The sequence below is a fragment of the Nomascus leucogenys genome, chromosome 5, assembly GCF_006542625.1.
Source record: "Nomascus leucogenys isolate Asia chromosome 5, Asia_NLE_v1, whole genome shotgun sequence".
In the NCBI taxonomy this organism is placed as follows: Eukaryota; Metazoa; Chordata; class Mammalia; order Primates; family Hylobatidae; genus Nomascus; species Nomascus leucogenys.
In genome coordinates this window covers 74,872,981-74,886,182 of record NC_044385.1, presented here as the reverse complement: position 1 = coordinate 74,886,182, position 13,202 = coordinate 74,872,981, and the positions used below count along the sequence as shown (strand labels likewise).

The following is a 13,202-nucleotide window of genomic DNA, read 5'->3' as shown; positions in this document are numbered from 1 at the left end:
TGTTTCTTTCTGTGGGCACTAACAGTATATTTACATAGTAGCCTTTATTATAATTATGAGAAAAGAAGAAAAGGCATTATATATAAGTTAAAAGATTACATGTTTGGCGTGATTCAGAGTCTTCAAAAAATTACTTTAATACAAAAACTAGTGTCAGCCCAATATTTTGGTTTCTACAAGGTCAAAATTAAATTTTTTTATTAAACTGAATTTTCTACATTAGTTATGAGTTCAACAAGATTCCACTATTTCTATAACTTGTCTAAATTTAGAATTTTAGTTTAATATATATAAAATTGTATTAAACTAAAGCAAATGATAATAATAAATGCCTTTATAATTTTTATAAAATTCTTACAATGCTACAAATCAAATTTTCATTTGTTAACTAAAATTGTAATTTCCTGATCCTTAACAAACTTTAAGGACTTAGACAAATGGTTAATTGATAATAATCCTTTGGATGCCTACACAATTTCTAAATAAACACAAAAACACTGGTCATTAAATACAATTATGTTTATTTCTTAAAATGACAATAGATTAACAAAACATGCAAATTCCTTTGAATGACATCCTATATTTATATATTGAAACTGTTTAAATTGTATGAAATAAATGCTAGTAGACCAAAAAATATCTAAGTAAATTATGTTTTCTCTCCTTTTTCTTTTGTGCCTAAAGAAAAGGAAGGTTGATAACTTTGGTTAAAGATGAGAATTAATATAAATGTTTAATACAGAGAAACACAAATATGTATACAGAATAAATATCCTGTTGATTTTCGGTTTATTAGGAAAGTTGAAACCATTTATTCAGAGGGTAAATTTTATTTTGACATACATATTATTTTATCTAATAGATTTAATTTTAAAGCTATAGTTAAAATGTAAAATTTAAAATGTAGTATCTATTTGTATATTTACATATCTGTGTATGCCTAAATGCATACATGTAAAGCCATATTAATAAATCCTCTCCTGTAGAATGTTACATGAATGATGTACAAAAAGAGTAAAATTAGAATTGGAGTCTTTTTAATATACAAAAATTAAGTTATGCTATGTCCATATTAGTAAATATTTCTTTTTGTCAATAAAATATTCTGTTAACTTTCAGTGCTTTTGACACTTTTAAATCATTTTTTAAAAGACTCCTTGCTTTAATAAAATGTTGTTTCTAGTGACTATTGTTAACTGCTAACACATAGCAATTATTTTACAATGTCGTCTATAATTACTTCTGGACCCTAGATACTTGTGACTTACATCTTGTCTCCTGGAACAACTATTCTTGATTCTTTCCAAAATTCAGGCCCCAAATTCAGAATAATCAAGCTATTAATATGTCTTTTGTGCCTAAACTATCTTTGGATTTACTGTAATGGCTATTAGGTAACAAGATTTGTTTTGTCATCTGTGAAAGGAAAGACAATGGGAATAATTAGATTTTCAAATATCCTTTGAATTTAAATTAATTTAAATTATTATGAGAGCTCTTTTATTTACCAAACTTACTAATAAAAAGCTGATAAAAATATTTTTATTTTTTCTAAGTTAATTATATTTAAGTAAAATATGCTAATATAAATATCTTTCAAGGATGATACCCTTTTTTTGGGTTAAAAAAAGAATGCTCATGTTTAAGCACAAAGATAACTGTGTATCAAAATATCTTCTTCCAAGATTCTCAATTAGCAACCCCACTTTTCTTTTTTGTCATGAGAAGTCTGAAAAAACACTAGGGGCTTTGACTCAAGGATATGGGACTCATCAAAAATCTATTGTTTATTTCAGTCTTTCATCAGCTCCAGTAGTCACAACATAGTTGTCTTGTTTAAGAGTTCTAGCAGCTGCAGCAAAGCTTGTGGAAGCTGGAGTGACTTTGTCAAATTAGTTCTAGGGTCTACACTAAACTTAATAATTCCCCTGATGTTTTATTGATAGATGTAACTCAAGATTTTTCAGCTAGTCACTTAATCTCCTAGGAAATATTGTTGGTTTCCCTTCAAATATTGCCATTCATCACTGTAACACTCTAAACCCAGTGACCCTCTTTCCTTCATCTGTAGAAAAAGAAGCTGATGATTGATTACCTCTGTTGAGGAACTCTCCATACCTTGCATGGACCTTCTATAGACTCCCTTGGATATCCATAATTTAACTTTGCTTGTTGTTGGTTCAGACTGAGAAAACAAACAAATGAACAAAAAGTAAAATTTGCCTCGTAGGATATGCTATCACTGACTTTGTGATAGCAAGTCTAGGTAAAGTTTATATTTCAAAAGTAATATAAGCTTTACCTAGACATAAAATAAGTTCAGATGGCAAAATAAATTGCCCTCATCCAGACCTGCAAGCTGACAAAAGAAAAAAGAATACTTATACACTGGCATAGGCATTTGATTTGGGATTAGTCTTGAGTTCCCAATGCATTGAAAAAGAGGAGGTCTCCAATAACAAGTTCTGAAATCGAGACAGTAATTAATAGCCTACCAATCAAAAAAGCCCAGGAGCAGTGGATTCACAGCCAATTTCTACCAGAGATACAAAGAGGAGATGGTACCATTCTTTCTGAACCTATTCCAAACAATAGAAAAAGAGGGACTCCTCCATAACTCATTTTATGAGGCCAGCATCATCCTGATACCAAAACCTGACAGAGACACAACAAAAAAAGAAAATTTCAGGCCAATTTCCCTGATGAACATCAATGTAAAAATCCTCAATAAAATACTGGCAAACTGAATCCAGCAGCACATCAAAAAGCTTATACATTACAATCCAGTTGGCTTCAGCCCTGGCATGCAAGGCTGGTTCAACATACACAAATCAATAAACATAATCCATCACAGAAACAGAACCAATGACAAAAACCACATGAATATCTTAATAGATGCAGAAAAGGCCTTTGATATAATTCAACACCCCTTTATGCTAAAAGCTCTGCATAAACTAGATATTGATGAAACATAATCTCAAAATAATAAGAGCTATTTATGACAAACCCACAGCCAATATCATACTGAACGGGCAAAAACTGGAAGCATTCCCTTTGAAAATACACATAAGACAAGGATGCCCTCTCTCACCACTCCTATTCAATATAGTATTGGAAGTTCTGGCCAGGGCAATCAGGCAAGAGAAAGAAATAAAGCATATTCTAATAGGAAGAGAGGAAGTCAAATTGTCTCTGTTTGCAGATGACATGACTATATATTTACAAAACCCCATCATCTCAGCCCAAAAACTCCTTCAGCAAAGCAACTTCAGCAAAGTCTCAGGATACAAAATCAATGTGCAAAAATTACAAGCATTCCTATACACCAATAATAAACAAGCAGAGAGCTAAATCACGCGTGAACTCCCATTCACAATTGCTATAAAGAGAATAAAATACCCAGGAATACAACTTATAAGGGATGTGAAGGACCTCTTCAAGGAGAACTACAAAATACTGCTCAAGGAAATAAGAGAGGACACAAACAAATGGAAAAACATTCCATGCTCATGGATAGGAAGAATCAATATCATGAAAATGGCCATACTGCCCAAAGTAATTTATACATTCAATGCTATCCCCATCAAGCTACTATTGAGTTTCTTCACAGAATTAGAAAAAAAACTACTTTAAATTTCATATGGAACCAAAAAAGAGCCTGTATGGCCAAGACAATCCTAAGCAAAAAGAACAAAGCTGGAGGCATCATGCTATCTGACTTCAAAATATACTACAAGGCTACAGTAACCAAAACAGTGTGGTACTGGCACAAAAACAGATATATAGACCAATGGAACAGAACAGAGACCACAGAAATAACACCACACATCTACAACCATCTGATCTTTGACAACTTGACAAAAACAAGCAATAGGGAAAAGATTCCCTATTTAATAAATGGTGTTGGAAAAACTGGCTAGCCATATACAGAAAACTGAACCTGGACTCCTTCCTCACACATTATACAAAAATTAACTCAAGATAGATTAAAGATTTAAATGTAAAACCTAAAATCATAAAAACCCTAGAAGAAAACCTAGGCAATGTCATTCAGGACATAGGCATGGACAAAGACTTCATGACTGAAACACCAAAGCAAGGGCAACAAAAGCCGAAATTGACAAATGGAATCTAATTAAACTAAAGAGCTTCTGCACAGCAGAAGAAACTATCATCAGAGTGAACAGGCAACTTACAGAATGGGAGAAAATTTTTGCAATTTATCCATTTGACAAAGGGCTAATATCCAGAATCTACAAGGAACTTAAACAAATTTACAAGAATAAACAAACAACCCTATCAAAAGTGGGCAAAGGATATGAACTGACACTTCTCAAAAGAAGACATTTATGCGGCCAACAAACACATGAAGAAAAGCTCATCATCACTGGTCATTAGAAAAATGTAAATCAAAACCACAATGAGGTACCATCTCATGCCAGTTAGAATGGTGATCATTAAAAAGTCAAGAAACAACAGATGCTGGAGAGGATGTGGAGAAATAGGAATGCTTTTACACTGCTGGTGGGAGTGTAAATTAGTTTAGCCATTGTGGAAGGCAGTATGGGGATTCCTCAATGATTTAGAACCAGAAATACCTTTTGACCCAGCAATCCCTTTACTGGGTATATACCCAAAGGATTATACATCATTGTACTATAAAGACACATTCACAAATATGTTTATTGCAGCACTACTCAAAATAGCAAAGACTTGGAACCAACCCAAATGTCCATCAATGACAGACTGGATAAAGAAAATGTGGCACATATACACCATGGAATACTATGCAGCCATAAGAGAGGATGAGTTCATGACATTTGCAGGGATGTGGATGAAGCTGGAAACCATCATTCTCAGCAAACTAACACAGGAACAGAAAAGCAAACACCACGTGTTCTCACTTATAAGTGGGAGTTGAACAAGGAGAACACATGGACACAGGGAGGGGAACATCACACACCAGGGCCTATTGGCTGGTGGGCAGCTAGAGGACGGGTAGCCTTAGGAGAAATACCTAATGTAGATGACGGGTTGATAGGCACAGCAAACCACCATGGCCTTTGCATATCTATGTAACAAACCTGCACATGTACCCCATAACTTAAAGTATAATTAAAAAAAAAGAAGAAGAGGTCTCTTGACACTACAAGAACCCCTATAAAAAAGATGAAATCTCAGATACTTGGGAAGCTGAGGCAGGAGGATTGCTTGAACCCAGGAATTTGAGGCTACTGTGAGCCATTATTGCACCACTGCACTCCAGAAAAATATGTCTGCTGAGGTCCTCAAAAGCCTATCAGCAAACTCTAATCCTTGAGGAGTGAGAACAAAGATTGGGCCGATCCTGGGTAAGAACAGTTACTTCAGAGACACTCCAGCCTGCTTAGCAGAACTAGTTTGACTTCACTGAAGGAATTTTCCCACCTCTAGTGACACACCCCCACAACCACGACCAAATAAAGAAAAAGGCGAATTCCTGTTGTAATTAATGATTTTTAAATTGCCAATATTAATACAGTTTCTGTTTCATCAGGGCAGTCCTTCTTACGTGGACATAAAGCTTATGGCCACTTGCCACACACTAACTTTACTGTATATTCAGGAAAATTGTTAGAGAATTTCAGTTGTTTAAAACTACCACCCCTCCAGTGGATCATGTTTCCCTAAAAAGAATGCAAAGAAATCTCCAAAAAACTCAAGCACAGGCTACTTGAGAGAACTCTTCAGATGGAGGGCTGCATTCTTGTGTTGCATACTATGTGTTTTAGTTAGGGTTCTCCAGACAGACAGAACCAATAGGATACTATAGAATTATAGATGATAGACAGATGATAGATAATTGATAGATGATAAATAATCGATAGATAATAGATGACTGATAGAGAGATAGATAGATGATAGATAGATTATAGATAATTGGTATATGATAGATATTTCATAGATGATGGATAACTGATAGATGATAATCGATAGATAATACATAGATGATTGATAGATGATAATCTACCAATTATCATCTATCAATCATCTACATAATAAGTAGATAGGTGATAATAGATAGATAGATAGATAGATGAGAGGAGATTTATTAGGGGAATTTGCTCACACAATTATGGAGGCTGAAAAGTCCCACAACAGGCCGTCTGCAAGATAGAGACCCTGGAATGCTAACAGTGTGGCTCAGTCCAAGTTCGAAGGCCTCAGAACCAGGTGTAATTCTCAGGCTGAGTTTGAAGGCCTGAGAACCCGGGGGCCCACTGGTGAAAGTCCTGGAGTCCTAAGGCCAGAGAGCCTGGAGTTCTAATGTCAAAGGGCAGAAGGAGAAGAATGTCCCAGCTCCAGGAGCAAGAGAGCAAATCTCTTTCTCTTATTTTTTGCTCTATTCTGGCCCCAAGCCAATTAGACAGTGCCCACCCATTGAGAGCAGAGGTTCCCCACACAGTCCACTGATTTACACAATAATCTCCTCTGGAAACACCCTCACAGACATACGCAGAAGTCATGCTTTACAAGTTCTCCAGGTATTCCTTAATCCAGTCGACACTTAAAAATGACACTATGCAAGCAATGACTACTACAGCTGGAAAGTATCAACTAAAACTTTTCTCTGAGCCTGAAAAAAGTCGTAAATTATACTACTTCTGCTCTGGAAGCCTAGGTTTACATTCAAATTTGTAAGGCAAAGTTGTCACGGATAATCACATAGCCTTAAATCTCTTCTTAGCTAGCCAAAGAGAAATTTGTGCTAACCACTTCTTGCTGCACCTGTATAAATACTACAGAGCAGCCCATGACTGTGGGAGGAAAGCCTATTGGACATCTAGAAAAGAACACACAGATTTTGGGGGACATATTTTCATTGCTTGGGTATGATAATCTGGGTCCCTGTTTTCAGAGTCTATTAGAAGAACTAAAAACCACATTTGCTTCTGCAAAGTCCTACTTCCTGGAATCTTATCCTCAAATTACCTAACATGAGCACAAATCTTATAATATATATAATTCATGACTAACACCCTTTCCTGAGACACCGCAATTTCCAATGGTGTGCATTTTCTCTGGATACAAGAAGTCCATGAACCCAATTTTGTTAACTACAGCCATGTCCCTAATGGCCTTTGACTAGAAGACCTTGACCCTGAGAATCCATATAATGATCTAAAGAATAAAAGAGGTATGGTAAAGCAGTAGTTAATTTAACCTACCCCAAAAGGTGGTTTGTCAACATATTTCTGATGCAGCAATAATATTTTTCAATTCTTCTTTAGACATCTATGTGAAGATAATACTCAAAAAACATGGTTGGCATGTAAATGATGTCAAAAAAAAAAAAGAAAAGAGTTACTAATCCTTCAAGTTAGCACTTCCCACTGTATCTTCCACTAAACACGAATCCACGAGATGCTCTGTAAAAGAAAAGGTTTTCTTGGTCAAATTAGCCTGAGAAACATGGCAAGCTCTAATATGCCCCTCTTGGAGATTCACAGTACATTTTGAAGTTTCTATGAGGTCCTACAGAAAACAAACAAACAAAAAGCCTGATTTACACAGAATTTCTCTCTCTCTTTTTTTTTAACTTTGAAAACATTTTGCATGCTAACACATCTTATAGAACTAATGTTCTGCACAATCAGACTTGGGGGAATGATTATATTGTTATGTAATTTATCTCAAAGATGTTGTCATTTATCTAGAATATGACGTTAACAGAAAAGAAAGGGAACTATCACCTAATAGGCTAGATCAACCAGCAAGAGAGTAAAGGAGCATTAGTTCAAGAGTTTGCAGTCAGGGAGCTCTAAGAAATTGCAATTGGGTAAATCAGCATTTCCAAGCATACCTTACTTCATTTGGAAAATGGCGGTTGTACTAGTTTCCTAGGGCTATCTTAACAAAGTATCACAAACAGGCGTAGCTTAAAACAACAGAAATTTATTATCTCACAGTTCTGGAGGCCAGAAGTCTGTAATCAAGGTGTCAGCAGGGGATATGGTTTGGATCTCTGTTCACCCAAATCTTATGTTCAATTGTAATCTCCAGTGTTGGAGGTGGGGCCTGGTGGGAGGTGATTGAATCATGGGAACAATTTCACATGATTGGTTTAGCACCATCTCCTCGGTGCTGTTCTCGTGATAGTGAGTTCTCGTGAGTGAGTTCTCATGAGTGTTTAAAAGTGTATAGCACCTCCCCCTTCTCTCTTTCTCCTTCTCCTGCCATGTAAGACAACTGCTCCTGCTTCACCTTCCGCCATGAGTAAAATCTCCCGGAGGCCTCCCCAGAAGCAGATGCTGCCATGCTTCCTGTACAGCCTATGGAACCATGAGCCAATTAAACCTCTTTTCTTTATAAATTACCCAGTCTCAGGTATTTCTTTATGGCAGTGCAGGAGTGGACTAATACAGCAGGGCTGTGCTTCCTTCGAAGGCTCTGGGGAAGAATCCCTCCTTGTCTCTTCTAGCTTTGGGTATTTACCAGCAATCCTTGGCATTTCTTGCCTTACAGAATGTGACTCCAATCTCTTGACTCTGTCATTATTGGCATTTTCCTTCTGTCTCTTCACATCGTCTTTTCTCTGTGTTTCTGTGTCTTCTCCTTTTATTATAAGGACACCAGTCATATTGGGCTTAGGGTCCACCATATTCAGTATGACTTCATCTTAACATTACATCTGCAAAGAACTTATTTCCAAATAAGGCCACTTTCACAGGTACCTGGGGTTAGGACTTGGACATATTGTTTGGGGGTACATAACTCAACCACAACAAGGATACGTAACATCTATTTCATGGAGTTGTTGTATTATATGAGAGGTTGAGACACTGTGTATGCTTCACAGGGTACTTGGCACTAAGTGCTCCCTCATTGTTCCACCTTTGTGAATGAATGTACGGATGATCTAACCTCAACACCTGTCATCCCATTAGCTACCAAGGATGAACTGATGACATAAACTCTCACATTCACATAAGGTATAAAAAGTAAAATCCTCTTGATGCTTGCTAGGAAGACATCAAGAGGAGTTTACTTTTTATACCTTATATGAATGTGAGAGTTGATGCCATCTCGCTATAGAAACACGGATTACTCTGATTATTCCGACATGTTCATAATGAGAATCTTTCAAGATTACCCCATTCCTTTACTCAAAGCCTATTTCTTCCATGGAACCCCCAATAACTCATCCACTCAGTGAAGTTTCTCTGGAAGAGGGACTATGGACCTGTCATCCCAGCATTTTGGGAGGCCAAGGTGGGAGGATCACTTGAGGCCCAGAGTTCAAGATCAGCCTGGCCAACATAGTGAGACCCCCCCCGCCATCTCTACAAAAAGTAATTTAAAAAAATTAGCCAGGTATGGTGGTGTGCACCTATAGTCCTGGCTACTCAGGAGGCTAAGGTAAGAGGATTGCTTGAGCCCAGGAGTTTGAGGTTGCAATGAGCTATGATCATGCCACTATACTTCAGTCTGGATGACAAAGTGAGACTCTGTCTGTAAAATAATTTTTTTAAAAAAGTGACTATGGATTGTGAACTGGAAGAATGCAATAAAAGGAAAGTTGAATACCCCATTATAATCCTCATTCTAAATTTACAAAACAGAATTCTGGGTTAAAAATTAGTTCCCTGTCTGGCAAAGATTTCATGATGAAAATGCCAAAAGCAATTGCAACGAAAGCAAAAATTGATAAATAGGATGTAATTAAACTTAAAAGCTTCTGCACAGCAAAAGAAACTATCAACAGAGTAAACAGACAACCTACAGAACAGGAGAAAATTTTTGCAAACTATGCATCTGACAAAGGTCTAATATCCAGCATCTATAAAGAACTTAAACCAACCTATAAGAAAAGAAACTCCATTAAAAAGTAGACAAAGGACATGAACAGAAACTTTTCAAAAGAAGACATATTATTCATGTGGCCAATAAGCATATGAAAAAAAAGCTCAATATCACTGATCATTAGATAAATGCAAATCAAAAACACAATGAGATAACATTTCACACCAGTCAGAATGGCTATTATTAAAAAGTCAAAGAAAAACAGATGCTGGTGAGGTTGCAGAGAAAAGAAAATGCTTATACACTATTTGTGAGAGTGTAAATTAGTTCAGACATTGTGGAAAGCTGTCTGAGGATTCTTCAAAGAGCTAAAAACAGAACTACCATTTGACCCAGCAATTCCACTACTGGATATATACCCAAAGGAATGTAAATCATTTTATCATAAAGACACATGCACGCATGTGTTCATTGCAGCACTATTCACAATAGCAAAGACATGGAATCAACTTAAATGCCCATCAATGGTAGACTGGATAAAGAAAATGTGGTACATATGCACCATGGAATACTATGTAACCATAAAAAAGAATGAGATCATGTCCTTTGCAGGACTACAGATGGAGCTGGGGGCCATTATCCTTAGCAAACTTACATAGGAAGAGAAAACCAAATACCACAAGTTCTCACTTATAAGTGGGAGCTAAATTATGAGAACAGATGGACACAAAGAGAAGAACAACAGACACTGGGATCTGCTTGAGGGTGGATGGTGGGAGAAGGGAGAGAATCAGAAAAAATAGTTATTGGGTACTAAGCTTAGTACTTGAGTGACAAAATAATCTATACAAGAAATCCCTGTGACACGAATTTACCTATATAACAAACCTGCACATGTACCCCTGAATCTACAATAAAAGGTAAAAAAAATTAGTTCCCTATTAGTTCTGTGGGTGTAGTTCCCTATGAGTTCTGTGGGTGTAAGTTGATTTCTTGAGAACTGATATGAAATTTCTCATGTGCAGAGCTAAGCATCCAATCCTATTTCTGAGTTTACTGCTGGGGCCTTAGTTCTGATTACATGGATAATGGCTCTCTCATTCTGATGTATCTCAACAGCAAATCTGAGGTTCCTAGCTTAGATTGTAAGGTGAATTGTGAGGCCATTAGCTGGAATGGGGAGCACATACTTTAGAGCTAAGGAGACAGGTCAAGGTGGCAGATATAATTCAGGGAAATAGTCACATAGAGGCCAGAACTCTGTGAGCCTGACTCAGGAAAGTGAATACAACAAAGCTAGAAGCTTGGAGATAGTGTCTTTACTCAATCTTACAGTGAATTATACTTTCTGTCAGTTGGCAGGGCCAGGACAGCAGGACTAAATGCACAATCAGAAGGTACTCCGATGGAATACTAGAGGTGGTACAGGCAGCTTGCACAAGCCAGGTCAATAAAGCAAATGTGGAGAGGGACTAATGTCACAATTATGTGTCAGCTCTGGATGGGCAGGGCACTAGAACCAGAGTGAACACACGGAGCCTAGGGGACAAGGAGAGAGAACTAAGACTGATATGGAATCAGTTAGAGGAATTTTTATATAAAGCTTTCATTACAAATGGCCTTTTATTGAAAAGGACAGTCTTGTCCATCCACATGGCCATATAGAACCTATTTTAGTCTTAAAGAACTTAACTTTAGAGCCAAGATTCTGTTAGAATCTTAGGGAAAGCTCACAGTTTAAGAAGTTAGAGAAGGGGATGAAAAAGTAGAAATAGATTTGAAAGCAATCAAGTCTTTAACTCTTTGACCATGAAGACCACCGCTTGTTCCATCTCAAGATCAAGAGGGCTGTGAATTGCAGGGAAAGGGCAGCTTGAGAGAGGCAGGACCAAGCCCTGGACTCCTCACTTGCTGGGATGTAGCAGGCCCTCAGGGACACTGTCAGCTACAGATGCTGGGGTAAGTTCCTTGTCAAAGGCAGGGCATGAAATCCAGCAGGCATGACCACAGACAACAGATCACCAAAAACAATAGTAATAGGTGGTCCAACAAGGATTTGCGGGGAGCAGGTTGACCAAAAACAGACCCCAGCAATAACAACTTCTTAAGCAACTGGGGAGGAAGGCAGACCTCAATGGGGAAGTCCATCTGTAAGCAGCAAGGCACTTACTACCAGGTCACAGTGCAAGGAGAGAACTTTAGACTTAGGAGGAGGCATGGCTAGTGCAGGTGGGCCGTGAGTCCTGAATTCTGAATTAGACAAAGCCTTGAGTGCAGAGACTCAGACCATGAATGCCAAGACAGGGGTCCATTTCCCCTAATGAACTGGGAACAATATCTCAGGAACAAAAGAGAAGTTTAATGTTAGAACTGAAGCACAAGATCAAGATCAGAGCAACACCAAGGGCAACACTGAGTTCTAGAATTGTTTCAGTTCCTCTGCTTGAGGTTGGGGTTGGTTTTAGGCCCCACAGGGGGCTAGATGGGAATGGGAAATGGGCGTCATAGATGGTTGTCAAGCAGCTGCAGTTGTAGGGAGAGTATAATCACAGAAGCCGGGGGCATTGATACTAAGAGCATCTTATTCCCAGAAAGCTAAAGAAAAAAAATTATACAAACATCCTTCCGAGAAACCTCATATAGCTAAAGGCTACCAGCAAAAAGCAGGGCCAGCCCACATTCAAAATTCCAGTTAGCTCAACACTTTCTCTTGAGAAACCTTTAAAATATTTTGATTGTGCTTTCCTGCCCATATAAAATACATTTGACTACACCACACTGCAACATTTCACTAGACTGCAAAAAAAAAAAAAAAAAAAAAGAAACGAAAAAAAGAAAAGAAAATCGTCCGCTAGATGCGACTGTAAAAATTAGCCAGACCAATGAAGTATGTGACAGGAAGCTGAGAAATATATGAAAAGGCAAATTCAAGGGAAACTGGGAAATTATTTGGCAGCATAATTTCCACGGCCTTAATGGGAGAGGAGTGAGCATGTGCACAGCTTACTGTACTGAAAGGGGATTCAGAACAAAGGCAGAATTAAGACTTCATCTCCTGCAGCTTTGCTGGTAATTAAACAACAAAGAAGGGACAGGGAGCAGCAGCAGCAGATGGAGATTCCATATTTGAGTTAGGAAGAAAACCAAACATGCTGTGTGACCAGTTAAAGTCTGATGAGGGTGAATAGCTTACGTCGATGCTTAGAATGTTGTCAGAGTGATAGCAAAGCTGCAACTGTTCTTGATTTCACAGATGTTATTTTCATTTATACTTAGAAAAATACATCTTTTGATAGATTCTCATGGGATCATTAGACACTGGCACAGACTCCTCCCCCACTAACCCCTCTCCATCAACACTGACTATGGGCAGATGGGTTTGCCCACCTTTGGTTCCCAGATTTGAATCTGCATCCTGC

General features: G+C 37.6%; 1 protein-coding gene across 1 annotated transcript in view; it reads right to left on the bottom strand.

The window, feature by feature from the left end:
- Positions 1-13,202, bottom strand: part of CYSLTR2 (cysteinyl leukotriene receptor 2) — a 57,330-nt gene that overhangs the window by 14,765 nt on the left and 29,363 nt on the right. Inside the window, exon 2 of the mRNA XM_003270081.2 lies at positions 2,119-2,185. The gene's annotated coding sequence lies outside the window, so the exon portion shown is untranslated. The remainder of the gene's footprint in view (positions 1-2,118; positions 2,186-13,202) is intronic.